This window comes from Triturus cristatus, chromosome 1_1 (genome assembly GCF_964204655.1).
Source record: "Triturus cristatus chromosome 1_1, aTriCri1.1, whole genome shotgun sequence".
NCBI lineage: Eukaryota > Metazoa > Chordata > Amphibia > Caudata > Salamandridae > Triturus > Triturus cristatus.
This window is the reverse complement of record NC_140579.1, coordinates 126603284-126616029: the sequence shown is the minus strand read 5'-3', so window position 1 is coordinate 126616029 and position 12746 is coordinate 126603284. Positions and strand designations below refer to the sequence as shown.

The 12746-nt window shown below is 44.6% G+C and overlaps 1 protein-coding gene and 1 long non-coding RNA gene across 4 annotated transcripts in view; one reads left to right on the top strand and one right to left on the bottom strand.

Annotated features, from left to right (window-relative positions):
* The window catches only part of KLHDC8A (kelch domain containing 8A), a 228369-nt gene that overhangs the window by 48712 nt on the left and 166911 nt on the right, over positions 1-12746 (top strand). The window lies entirely within an intron of this gene.
* LOC146869760 (uncharacterized) overlaps positions 9978-12746 on the bottom strand; it is a 32111-nt gene continuing 29342 nt past the window's right edge. The window contains exon 3 of the long non-coding RNA XR_014965590.1: positions 9978-10079. This is a non-coding gene — a long non-coding RNA (uncharacterized LOC146869760). The remainder of the gene's footprint in view (positions 10080-12746) is intronic.

The window sequence follows — 12746 nt, the reverse complement described above, 5'->3', positions numbered from 1 at the left end:
TTATCTGATAAGGTTCCAAGTCTTGTTGCTAAAATCTGTGTATAAATTTTATACTTGTTGTTCAAAAGGGATATGGGCCTGTAGGACTCACATTTAAGAGGATCTTTACCAAGTTTTAAGGTCACACTAATGGTGGCTTCATTCCATGATTTTGGGAGTGGTAAACCCTCTAAATAAATAGAGTTAAAAAAGTCTGCTAATCTGGGGGACACGGACTAAATAGAGCTCGTTTGGGATAGTGTCTGGAACAGCAGCTTTCACTTTTTTCAATCTATTTATTGCCTTCAAAACTTCTTCAATAGTGATTGTTGCATTTAGGGATTCGCAAGAATCTACATCAAACTTGGAAATGTGTGAGTCTATTAGATAAAGATCCACTGTGGAACGTGAGGGAGTTAGATCCTCCTCATACAACCGCTTAAAAAAAATCTACGAAGGCTTCTTCTATATCTAACCTATCCTCTACTTTTCTTCTATCTCTATACACTGCCATAATTTTATTCCTATTCAAGTCTGTTTTGAGCTTCCATGCTAGAAGTTTTTCACTATTTTTCCATACTCGTAATTTGCCAGACAGCTGGCCTGCCACCTCTTCTTTATTCTATCCTCCAAGTAGAGTGACAAATCATGCTTCTTTATTTAGATTTCTTCCATAGCTCTTTCTTGTTCATCACTCATGCTTGCAGCTTCACACCTCCCTTGACTATCTAATATATCTGCCTCTAGCTGACTACTTTTATACTTTTCTCCATATTCCTTCTTGCAGCTAGACCAATCAAAGTCCCTCTAATCACGGCTTTATAAGCGTCTCAAACTACATGGCTGGATACTTCTCCATTAATATTGTCTTGATAATAATTCATTGTTGCGTCCCTCATTTTCCTGATAAATTGTTGGTCTAGCAAAAGTGTACTATCTAATGTCCACCTTGTCTCGCCCTGCCGAAGGATATGGCTTATATCCATCTGGATTAGAGAACGATCAGAAAGATGTGCAGGTACAGGTAGCACTTTCTTCACGTTCTTACTTAATAGTTTGTCTATTAGAAAAAAGTAAATTCTAGAGGCATGGCCATATTTGTGATTCCTATAGGTATATTTGTTACTTTGATCCCCTTTGGTTTTCCAGATATCAACCAAACCCAAATCTTCTTTAAGTCTATTCAGTCATTCCCTCATTTTAGGGAGATTTGACACTATACCAGGTGGGGATCTATACTTTTTAAGATCTTGTAATATATTAAAGTCACCACCTAGAATAATTGGTATGGATGTATTAATTAAGTGGGCATATAAGGATTGAAGTGGTGTGGGATAGTCTGTGTTGGGGCCATAATACCCAACCACAAAAAAAAGCTATCTCCTAATTTTATCTTTACCGAAGCCCATCTACCTTTTAAATCTGCGCTTTGCTCTAATATTGTTATTTTCGATGATTTTTTTTACGATAATTGAGGCTCCCTTAATGCAACAGGATTGGTTTGTACAAACACTATTTTCCACCCATTTTTCATGTTTTATAAATTCGAGCCACTATGTTTTTAGGAGATGTGTTTCTTGCAGTATAATAATGTAACTCTTTATCAGTTTAACATACTCCCCAAAAATGTTGTCATCTTCTCTTTATTCTAAGCCCGTTTACATTCCAAGTTGAAATTTTTAACTCGTCTATCTTAGTGATATATTATTTATTCTATATTTTACCGTGACCATGGTTACCATAAATCTTACATATCTGACAACTATTTTTTTGGTTTTTCCCCCCATATGCTCCCCACCCAAAAGGAAAAAGTTAAATTGTTCTAAAAAAAAGTTTTAAAAAAAACACACCCTTCATCCCTCCTTGGAGAACCCTCCCTACTGTCATTGGACAAACCTGATTGCCCTATTTGTGTTCGGCTGTCGTTAGTATTTTTTTTTTTTATTATTATATTATCTTGGCTCTTGCTTTATTACTTATGTGTTTTCATTCGTTCTAAGAGTAGCTCTACCTTTTTTGGATCCCTGATATTAAAGGTCTGATTATTCCACATAATTCTCAAGAGGGCTGGGAATTTCATTTGGACCGTCGCCCCTGCTGCTCTCAATTCTTGTATGTAATTCCCTAGGGCCCACTGTGTATCCTCAGTTGCTATAGCGATGTCGGAGCGTATTTTATAGTTATAACCTTCCTTATAGAGAATGCCTATCTTTAAAACCTTATTTAGAATACTTTCTTTTAAAGTGTAGGTTTTAAAATTAACAAGTATTCTCCTCGGAATTTTCCTTAGTTTGTTCAGTCTGAAGGGGTCCCTATGTATCCTTTGGATATCTTAATCTAAGATTTTTTCATCTAGCTCTGGGGAGATTTATTTTAGCAATTTAACTATGAAGCTCTTTATATTCTGCCCCTCTGAACCTTCTGGGATATCTAGTAGCCGTAAGTTATTCCGCCTTGAATTGTTTTCCAAGGTCTCTACTCTATCTTTGAGCTCTTTTTCAATTAGTCTTAAATTATTGATTTTGACATGTTTTCACCTCTTCCCTAGTCTGTTCCAAAGTATTTTCTATATCAGATACCCGGTCTACTAAGGCGTTAACCTTGGATTTCAAAGCTTCACACGTTGCCTGTATTTTCTCTTGATTTTTTTCGGACTTTGCAAAGCTCAGCTTCATTTCTTTAAAAAGTGACCCCACCAAATCTCCTATTTCAGCCTGCGTGGATACTTCCAAGACTGGATCCTTGTGTGACGTAGTTTGATGTAAATTAACTTCACTCTCCGGCTCCTCCTCTACCGCTAAGCCATTTTCGTCCACAAGATCTTTTGACATAAGTACTTGAAACCGGTTGTGGGTTTCCATTGTTGCTATACTAGGTGCAGACATTTTTAGGTGCTAAATTCTCCTGCGCCTTGAAAAAGGAGCGAAGAGATGGTGTCACCTTTAAATTGACTCCTTTTTTGACTGTTCTTTCTAGCTGCTTTGGCAGCTCTAGTTGAGACCACCGCAGCAGTACCGCCCTTTATGTTTTGGCCCCTTTGTTTTGTGTTGGTGTATTTTACTGTGTTGTCTCTAGAAAATGTTGCTTGTTCTTGCTCTTGTTTTTTCTCTGTCAGTGAAGGCTGAGTTGTATCGTCGTCTGTGGGGGAGGGTCCCGAATTTCTATTTCTCAATACAAGGCATGTGTCCTGAGTACCGCTTTTTATAATCTCGTTCTTTCCAGGGTCTCTTGATTCTATCTTGCCCCCATTGGGGAGAACCTGCGTTTGGGAAGTTGATACAATTGAGTCTAATAAATCTCCCTGCGTTGGATTTGCCACGAAATTAGAAACAGACAGGCCCCCACGCTTTCCCCTTCCTTTCCTCTTTACTGAACTCATGCACGCTGTCTGTTTGCAGCTTCCTTTACTTAAATTTTCTTTACTTCCCCCGTTAATGTCTTTTTTTATTACTGGATTTTCTGGATTAATACTTGAGCACATTAAATAAAGCTGCGGAGTGTCTGGGGGTCCTCTATAACTTACTTTTACTGTGACTCTCCTCCGCTTTCCCAAACCAGCTGCGGCAGCCGCCCAAACGTCTCCCGCCCTTCTGAACATTCTCGGATGGCTGGAACACAGCCCCCATCCAAGTCCCACCTCCTCTTCAGCCTTCGCCTCCGTGCTGCTGATCTCCGGCTGCCGCGGACCACGGCTCGCGGGTGGCCACGAGTGCCAAACTTCTCAATTCACCAAAAATCCAAATATTCCAAGTAAGTGGGTCGCGACTTTCCCCCTCCGAGCTCTTTGATCTTCCCGAGCAGCGTCCCGAGCCGATTACACTACATTCAAACGCCTCACATGACGGAGCTCGCGACCTGAGCTCCTAGCCGGCCGCCATGTTCTCCCCCTATACATACAAATTGTGAGTAGAAATGCTGAAAAAAGGTCACTGCAGTCAGCACGCATAAGCATTTGTCAAAACCCAGACTGCTGGAGCACTCATCTGTCCTCCTGGAACAATGCGCTCCATCTTTAGACCTACAAAAGGTAGCATGCTTTTGATTTTGCAGCTGAAAAAGATGCCTATTTGGCATGTTACGGACTAGTGGGTGGCTGATAGTCTTTTTCTGAGCATTCCTTCTCATGTTCTTCATACCCAAGTTTCCTACAGGGATCACTATTTCTGAATCTTCCCACAGAAAACCTCTCCTTGCCCAAGATTTTAGAATCTTCTTACAGTAAGTTCCACATTGACCAAGGTAACATTGTTGCCTTCAACAGATTTTCAGCTTTTTCAGGCAGGTAGGTTTGCTTGTAAGTCAATATCTGAACATTCCTGCAGGGAGATCTGACTTGGCCAAGAGGTCAGCTCCTTCATACAGGAAGTCCCATCTTTTTTTAATAAGAAAAGTTATTGGTTTTATGGAATAACTGTGAAAAACACAAAGGGTCACTGACTAGCATCTGTGGTCAAAGCAGTTTACAGACATCATTGAAGCGCTTCTGCACAACCTACAACTATGTGCCCCGCTTAATTACTCTGGCCCAGCAATGTACTCTCCCCACAATTCTCCTCTAAGCCAACCACACTCCATTCCCTTCCCCCTACCACCGTTCTCATAACGTGCTCCATGTGCATTGCTCTGTGGTGTCCCCATTCCCTCCAAATTTTCCCATGTTTATGTGGACAGCCACGAGCGTAGTATGAGCCCTGAGCAAGGCTTACTATGGTCCATGTCCCTTCTCCAGTCACTCCAAGGGCGGCCCCTCCGTACACCTCCAAGATTGTGCTATGTGGTGCTTAGCTAACACCAAGCCAAGCCATAGCAATGTTCTCTTACAACGGTCTCCCGCTATATCTGCCGTGATATGAAGTAGGGCCAATTTAGGGTCCCTAGGAAGAGCCCAACCCAGGACAGTCCCCAAACAGGTCAAAGCACCAGTCCAGAACAACTTGAGTGTGCTACAATGCCATATGGTATGCATAAAGTCTCCCCTTGGGGCTGAGAATTGGAGGAAGTGTGGCAAGATGATCACCCCCATTTTCCACATTCACTCTCTGATAAAATAGGCGCAGTGGAGGTATTTCAGCTGAACTGCTCAGAGTCTTGTGGCTGTCGCTGACTCATGTGGGATCCCAGGGCCTCCCGCCAATCATTGTCCTTAAGTGGACCCAGGATGCGTTCCAATGCCTCACACAGTATTGGGAAGGAATCGGGGGTGTTGATCACCAAGGATCTATACATTTTGGAGATTCTATTGTCTACAGGGGGTTTAAGCAGGATCTTTCTAGAGGGTTACATTCCCCGAGCATGTCAAGATTAGACGTGTATGGCATAAGGGCATGTATAAGTTGTAAGTACCAGTAAAACTGACTGCGGTGAAGGCTTTAATTGTCTTCTACACCATCATGTCTCCCAAAGTAGACCCCGCAAAACATTCCACTGTGTCAATCCCTGCAGTGCCTTCACCTGTTGAAGCAGGCGTTTTGCACAAGAGGTTTTTGGCTCACCCCAAAGATATGAGCTCAGCGTTACAGACCTTTAGTACGGCGTGTGGCAGGGGAGTCCAAACTGTGTACACCAGTTGTAGGATCTAGGTGTCCTGCATAGCCCAACGTTCAGAGTCATATGCCGGATCATCAAATCTAATAAACTACCATTCGTTGAGCACAACGAGGCGGGAGGCTCTAGTTTAAGACCTTGTCTGAGGTAGGTATGCCGCCATCAAATGTGAATTTAAAGCATTTAGACAATGTGATTCCCCTCAGCAATGCGTTAATCCTAGTGAAAACGGAGGATGGGGGCAGGATTTGGAAAGTTCTATAGATGGTAGAGTAAGCGCAGACAAGTCACCTATATTAAAAATTGCAGTTCTACCAATAAAAGGGAGTGTGGACCAGTACTGGACATCCTTGAGCATGCTGTCTAGTTTGGTTAGCTGTCTGGCTCTCAGAGTCCTTTGAGACACATACCCCCAGATATTTAAAACCATCAGTCAGGGCTTGGATGTCTCCTGCCCATTTTGTTTTGGAGTAGGACGGGTTCATTGCATAAATCGAGGACTTTGCTGTGTTGTGAAACCTGTAAAAGCATTGAATACGTGCAGGATCTGGAGGAGCCAAGGTCCTGATTACTCTGGGTTGTTCAGGGAATCGAGGACGTCATCTGTATAGAGTGCAGTACTATCCACAATGCCCGACTCCCACTGGAACCCATTTAGCTGTACATCAATCCGAATCCATGTTGCTAGTGGCTTGTTGGATAGGGGACTGGTACGAGACCGTGTGGCCAATTCTGATCCTCGCTGTTAAAGCAGTGTATAGCAATTTGACACAACCAATATATTGAGGACCAAATTTCATCTTGACAAGCAGGGTAAACAGGAATTCCCAATTCACAAAGTCAAAGGCCTTGTGGACTCAGTGAATGCCGTGTCTGGTGGCACAATGGGGCAAGAAGCCAGCCTGGTCTTGATGTACCAGTGAGCTTGCCACTCCCAGCAGTCTATTTGCATGGGCTTTCTCCCATATCTTTACTTTCACATTGAAGAGGAGCATTGGGTGATAGAACATGCAGTGGGTTGCAGGCAGATCTGGCTTTGAGATTAACACGATGACTGCATAGGCTAGGTCAGGAGGGAGTGGCACCGCTTCCAGTGCCTCCCGGAAAACCTCAGGGATTGGAGTCCCCATCCGTGACCAATACTCTTTTTGTAAAATTCCATGGGAAACCCATTGGCACCCAGGCGACTGGGCCAGGACACCCCTTTCACCCCCAGCTTGTGACAGTGAGCTGAGTTCCCCGCCCCCCCCCCCCGCGGTGACCGCCGAATAGGCACCGACCCCTCCGGCCAATGGGGAACCAAGCAACATACAAACCCCCAATGGGGAGAAGACAAGAAAAAGGCAAGATGACCAAGGGGGGGGGGATATAAGGCCTGCTCCACCAGGTAAGCTCCATGTTCACGGCCGGAGCGGGGGAGCAGCACCACCACCGGAATCTTTTGCCCACCCACCCACACCTAAGGAACAACAATGTCGCAGAGGAGTACGCGGATAATGGTTGGTAAGGAGGCACACCGGAGGGCAGTGTGCCAGGATTGGACCACTAACCTTGGGATGCCTCACGGCTGGGAGAGTTGGCCTAAGGGCAGCGGGTAAGACCACTCACCTTCAGATGCCTCACGGCTGGGTGAGGCGGCTTACCAAGAAGGGGGGGGGGGTAGCAAACGGAGACGGCGCTCGCAACCCAGCCCCCGCCGGATGGCAGGGCACAACAAGAATCGGACAAGGTAGCAAGTCGTGGCCTAACCCCGGGGACAGAAGCTACTCCCTCCCCTCGCGCAAAGAGAGCACAAACCCAACCGACCGACAGAAAACGACCCAGAAGGGCCAAAAGAGACTAGACAGCAAAAGTACAAAGTTTATGCATGTTGTCATTGTATTCCAAATAAACTGCGGCCAACGAAGGACCACTACAAAAGGAATCGTGTACGTTGGTTTCTTTTGCAGAATGAGGGATACAGTATGGGGGAAATGCGCGGAGGGGGGAAGTATGGGGCAAGTGCGAGGGTTATGGGTAAATGCATGGCTGTATTGTGAAGTTTCCACAGGGCGTGGATGAGGTCTTTAACTGTGTATTTAGGAACCCTTTATTTTGAACTCAGAAGTCCCCTCCTCCCCCAACCATACTCCTAAAACTGGAATTATCTGTCGCGGCAGAACCTGGGGATCAGGCATCATGTGTCCAGTCCTGCAGCTGCTTTATTCCACAGGCCCGCTGGCATCCAGTGGGCTGCACCCTTGCCATCAGCGCCTCATCCGCACGACCAGGCCAGCCAGCCCCAGGCCGTCGCGGCCCTCTCCAAGATGGTGCAAGCATCGGATGAGAAGCACCACGACCAGGACCCCGCTGCAACCACAAGCACATTATTACGGTTTTTGGTGGAGTTCAAGTTCTTTACAGCTGCCATCTTGGGTGGCGTGGCCCAGCCCCCTTGAAATCCTATCTTGGTGAAGATGACTGCTTTGATATTGGAAGTCTTACATTGTCAAAGATATTGCACCCTCAAAACACTAAGGGGCTTTTTAAAGATTAGCGGGCTATGTTCCACTCTGCCACTGCAGCGAAAGATTGTATGTTGCTGCCCTGACAGACTATAGTCTGCAATAGTTTGAAACCTCCCTGCAAAAATGTTCTGAAAATCGAGTTGCAAGCAGACCTACCTACCTGAAAAATCTGAAAACAGTGTGATGAAGGCAGCAATGCAATCCTGGACAAGGAGGCACTACCTAGCTGAAATCTCTCCGCCTTCAAAGAACCCACCGCCACAGTTGCACCTCTAAAGCCACTGAAGCTTTTCTGTGCAGCACCATGTTCAAAGTAGGAATTGTTTTTTGAAAAATAAATGTCCCTGTGTTGTAGTATGTGTGTAAATATTTTAAAAGTATTACTTTATTTATTATAGGCTTGTTTAGGTGTTTATTTTTATGCTGCATTTGGTTTCCATCGAATGTCCTTGTTCTACTTTGCCCAATGAATGGGATTCTACAGGGCTTCAGAGCTGGGCACATCTGAGATCGCGCTCTCCCATGCAACCTTGTGGACTTTTCATCCATTGCAAATAAACTTGTTTTCCAGGATTTGTGTCTTCGTTTACTTTGAAGTGTCACCACAACAATTGGTGACCAGCAACGTATGAACCTGTCGAAGCCCACAGAAGAAAAGGGAAGATAACAAGTACTCTAGGAAGATTTTTTTAAAAAGCGAAAAACTACGATTTCATTCTCACATCGGAGTGACGGCCAGCAATTACCTGAGCTGCAATCAGCAGAGGTCTTGGATTTCAAGCAACAAGCAACTGATAATTCGTTTCAATACAACATCTAATGGTAATCTTGTGCGCACAGCAGTAATGTACATAATTATCAGAGGGCACTTCAGATGGTACATAGTTAGGGCTCCCAGTTTTATGGTATTTATTTTTTGGACATTTCCGTCTGTATTTATCCGTTTTTATTTTTTGCTAATTTTATCTGCATTTATCCATATTTATTTTGGGTTTTATGGAAAGATTAAGCTGAAATTAGTATATTTCCACATTTATTTAACCAGTAAATATGCACTCCTGCTTGAATGCCTATCAGGTTTCAATGCTGTAAACACCCACAGAAGATAAATCAATGTGCTTAGAGGAAAATATGCAAATATCAGTGTCGACCTTGTGAATATCTACTGCTGTTCAAGCCTCTTTACTAAAATTCCTTTCTTTTTTAGCTCCCTTACCTATCAATCCACACAACTATTGGCCTGGCAGTCATGGCAGACAGTATTTAGAATTACACAAAAAGCAACCCAATTTCCGTTTTTGTCCACATTTAAAAATGAATATAGACAAGAAAATAAATGTTTTCTGTCTGTATTTATCTGTAAAAATCAGTAAAAACGGAAAACAGGCAGCCTTATACACAGTTCAAAAGGTAACAATTACCGAGAATGCGGATACAGCCTGGGCTTGCTCTCGGGGCAGGTATTATGTGCAAGTGAGGTCATTTGCCATTCTGAGTGACCTAGCGGGTAATCTTATTTTATTACTCCCATGGGCACACTAACTATTGCAATAGATCGTGTTAAGGTAGAGCGTGTACAGTCCCTAAATGCTTGTTCTCTCCGAGTGCCTCGCTTTTGCCGAGTACCTTTCAGCCTTCGCTCTATTAATATGTGAGGGATGGCGGAAGGCAGAGGCTACATTGGTCCCTAGGGCAGCCTACGGAGCTGGATTGTGCGGACTCTGCTCTGGGCCAGCTGTTGTTGCTATGGTTGAACATCTGGTGCATGCCCTCTGGCTGGCCAAATCCATGCAGGGCCACACTAGTGTTGACGAGGTACTTGTGGGATATGTATCGGACCCAACCTCAGACCCACCACCCAAATAAAGTAAAGAGGTGATGCGGTTCATACCAGTGATGAGGTGGTATAGCCCTCAGTTCCCACTGACTATGTAGGGTAATCTTGACCTGGTGCATAACTCTGCTAGTGCTTCAGGACTTCAGGTACAACTGGTCGCAATTTCCGCGTCCCACGCAGTCACAGCCGCCACATTTTCTTCGTCAAGATATCTACAAGATATAAAAAAGCGCGTTCCAGCAGATTGTAGAACTTCTTGAACCTGAGCCTGGTGAGGGAGCAGTTGGCAGACAGTGACCCCCCCCAATCCTGGCACAGAAACCAGTTTTCGATCGCCAGTGCAGTGGAGGCATCAGATACTTATAGAGAATTCCTGGCACACTAGCTTGTAGTTTCTGCCCCATGCATACCAATTTAGCAAATATTATTTGTGTATTCCACAATTCCAGCTCTGGGAACAGTTTCAAGCAGTTCCTGCCTCTTTGCATATCGCTACGATACTGACCCGGCCTTAGTCTTTGTCTGCAGGGTCAGCAGGAAGGAGGGGTAGACCTTGGTGCCCCTTGTGAGGAGAGACTCAAAGCATGGGCACAAAGGAAGAGGCTTTCCCACGTATCTACATCTTAACATGTGGGTAACACTTCTGGGAAAGAAAGAATGAAGCGGGAAGGTAGGAAGGGTTTTCCCTACAATACAAAGGGTGTGTGACCATAGCAACATGTAACACGCACACTCCTTACACAGCTTACGCCATGTACTGGTGTTACATATCCATGCATCATCTATGTACCACCTGGATGGAGAGGAACTGGCAGACCAATTAAACAAGCATTGGCATAGCCAATAGATCTCGCTTTTGGGACCTTATAAGTATTTAGTTATGCAGCACAATATCCTTGGTGCAACAACATCAACTTCAGATAACTGCTGTGGTTCAGACTTTTGGACAAACAATAGTCTGGTGAGCCAGCTAATGCTGGCTCAAAGGTCCGAGCCAAAAATTACTTTCACCAAGAAGTAAATCTTATGTGATGAATGTGTTATTTCACCATCTAGGACTGGATGGACGCCTCCTCATTGTGGCTGCTGTGCATCATGTTGAAAAGTAATAATAAAAAGTGTTAAGCATTTTTGTTACCTTTATACAAACCAAAACGACATTATATACAACTAAACAACCTGATTAAAAAAGATTTTAACATAAAAAATGTCTTCTAGTTTTTTTTTACTTGCACTGCCTGTTCTCATGCTTGTTTGTTATAATTTTTTTGTTATGGGGGAGTGGGACATAAATAACGGGTGAGTGGAGGATGGAAAACAGTAATTTATTAGAACACGAGCAGCGGGCGGACACTGGGGGAGAATCAACAGATGCCAGATTCAGAGGGCAGAGGGATGTGATGCTTAGGTGATGCAAAATGATGGTGGTGAGTGATGTTTGGTGCTCAGGTGGTGACACTATATGGTGTAGATTGGAAGTACGTTGTGGATTGTGGAGTTGAAATATGTGGTTTTGTGTGTAATTATGTGGTGTGTATTGGAAATGTGTGGAGTTAAATTGTGTGGTCTGGAACTGTGGTGTTGAGTGAAATTAAGCTTAGTGAAATTGTGTCATGGTGTCGAGTGCATTTATGTTGATTGATAGAATGTGGCATAGAGTGCATTTATGTGGAGTGTATTTGTTGCTGTAACGCCCTGAACGTCTCAGGATCGTTTAACAGACACGACAATGAGGACGCAACCACTTGTGAAGGGTTAGTTCTTTTAATGAAGGCAAATAAAATACAAAGAACAAACAAAAGTTATAGTCACTGGAATCCTCCAGGCTAAGTACGTTACCAGCCCACAGCACGGATGGTCCTAACCGTCCTCTGCATATACGCCGATCCCGGCGTATGCCAACAGAGGGCAGAAATGAAATGGCCGACAATGCCAATCGGTAGGCTGTGAGGGGCACGAAGAGTGTTGGGGAGAATCGAGGAGTCAGGGAAACACCCAGCCGGGGTCTCTACCTGAAGGGAGCAGCCGCTCAACCTCTTCCTCAGACTGCACCGGGACGCGGAGTCACCTCCTGGTGATGCGTCACCGATACCCCAATCACAAGCAAGAAGACTGAACCGAGAGCAGCCGCTCGATCGATCCTGTGGACTTCCGAGTCTGTAACGCGGCAAACACCTCCTGGTGTGCGTTACAGCTGGCAGTCCCTGTGTCTCTGGTCGGGCTGGGAGTTACGACTCCAACCAGCAAAAGCGCCACTGCGCTTGGACTCAGCCGAGTCAAAAAGCGAAGCTCAATGGTTGACCGGTAGAGCTTCCGGGTCCTTCACAGGTGACGATGGGGCAAGACACGGCCCAGGGAGTAACGACTCGACCTACCTCCGTTCTTGCCTTACTGGAGCACCACTCTGGAACACTGCTCTTCACGAAGCAGGTACGTCGGTGTAAACACAATATCCGACAGCCTTGTACCTCCCGGTTCCTCCCTTTATAGGGCGTGTTTTCCTTGAGTTATGTAACAGCTCTCCTGTTTACATAAGGGCGTGTTTCCCTTGAGTTATGTAACAGCTCTCCTGTTTACATAAGGGCGTGTTTCCCTTGAGTTATGTAACAGCTCTCCTGTTTACATAAGGGCGTGTTTCCCTTGTATGACAGGAATTCTTGACAGTTGCATTGAGTAGAGGGCAATTATGTGGCGTGTAATTATGTGGCATTGAGTGGTATTATGTGGAGTGTATTTATGTTGCATTGAGTATAGTGTAAATATGTGGCGTGAAATTATGTGGTACTGAGTGGTATGTGGAGTGTATTTATGTTGCATTGAGTACAGTGTAATTATGTGACAGGTAATTATGTGGTACTGAGTGGTATTATGTTGAGTAC